Raw genomic sequence first — 1,662 nt, 5'->3', positions numbered from 1 at the left:
GATTCTCTGAGTTTGCTCATGTAGTTTTGTTTTGTTCTCAACAATTCCTTCTGTTGACTTACTTCTGGTAGGTGATGCCATGTATGTCAATCTCTGGTTGTTCTCTGTTCTTGTTGGTTCTCAGTCCACAGAACTCCCTTTACGATGTTTTGTAGCGCAAGGTTGGCTTTGGCAAAATCCCTTAGCTTCTGTTTATCCTGGAATGTTTTGATTACAGTGTCATATTTGATTGATAGCTTTGCTAGATAAAGGATTCGTGGTTGGCATTTTTTTTTTTTCTTTCACGGTTTTATATATGCCTCCCCATTGCCTTCTTTCTTGCATGGTTTCTGCTGAGAGATCCGAGCTTAATCTGACTTGCTTGCCTTTGTATGTGAGACTTCTGTCTTTCCTGGTTATTTTCAGAAGTGTCTCCTTTCTTTGAATTTTGGAGAGCTTGACTATGGTATGTTTTGGTGATATTCTTTTGGGGTCTATCCTTCCTGGGGTTCGTTGAGCTTCTTGAATGTTTATCGTTTCACTTTTCAGGATGTTAGAGAAATTTTCTTCCAGCAGTTCTTCAACTATTTCCTCCGTGGACTTGTGTGATTCTTCTTGTTCTGGAATGCCGATAATTCTTAAGTTATTCCTCTTCATGTTGTCCAACATGAATCTTAGAACTTCTTCAGATTTTTTTATCCTTTTTTCTGTTTGATCTTCTATCTTAGTGGTATTGAGAGATTTATCTTCCAGATCACTGATTCTGCCTTCCGTCTCATCTATTCTACTCTTTTGCACTTTCAGAATATTGTCTATTTCTGATATTCTGTTATTGATCATTTGGACCTCTTTCTGTAGGTTTTGAAGTGTTTCCAATGCTCTATCTACCTTATTTGATTGTTCCTGTAGCGCATTCCTAACTGCTTCCTTATTTTTCTCAACACCATTGTAAAGTGTTTTGAAACATTTTATAATCATTTTTCTGAATTTCTTCAAAGGCATTTCCAAGGCCTGCCCTCCTTCCAGAATGGAGTCCAGAACTACTTCTAGGTCATTTGTCTCAGACATTTTATCTTATTTCCGGGCATGTGCTGATATGGTCATCTGCTTTTGCTTCTTGGACACGCTTAGTATTTATATGTGGCCTTAATACTTAATTGAGTATGTGTTTTGGTGTCATATACACACACACACACACAAACACACACACACACATATATATATATATATATATGTATTTATACAAATACATATATATACATATAAGTAATAGTATAGCATCATATACAATAAATAGCGTCACACATAGTTTGAGTAGCAAGACTCTTAGAACTAACGGTACAGAGCTGATGGCACACCAAAAGCCACCATTTGGAGGCTTATCTCTGAAACAGAAAGTTGGATGGGTACATTGAGGTCCCATCAAGGGCAGCCTCAAGATTATGAATCCATGATACATTGAAGTGTCTTCTTTTACATCAGGTTTAAGGGTGAGTTTGTTGTCTATCACACATTCAGCAAATCACTCAATCAGAAAAGTTGTTCCCAATGGCACTAAACTCCCTTCCATTGATGGGATTCACTACTCCAGTTTATTTAATCTTCTTCCCATAGTCAATCACCTACAAAGCTTAAATGAAGACAAAAAGGGACAAAACCAAAGAGAGAAAGAAAAAAAAAAAA

Source organism: Chrysochloris asiatica, unplaced genomic scaffold (genome assembly GCF_000296735.1).
Source record: "Chrysochloris asiatica unplaced genomic scaffold, ChrAsi1.0 scaffold00028, whole genome shotgun sequence".
Classification (NCBI taxonomy): domain Eukaryota; kingdom Metazoa; phylum Chordata; class Mammalia; order Afrosoricida; family Chrysochloridae; genus Chrysochloris; species Chrysochloris asiatica.
The sequence above is the reverse complement of the archived record's forward strand: the minus strand, read 5'-3'. Positions refer to the sequence as shown.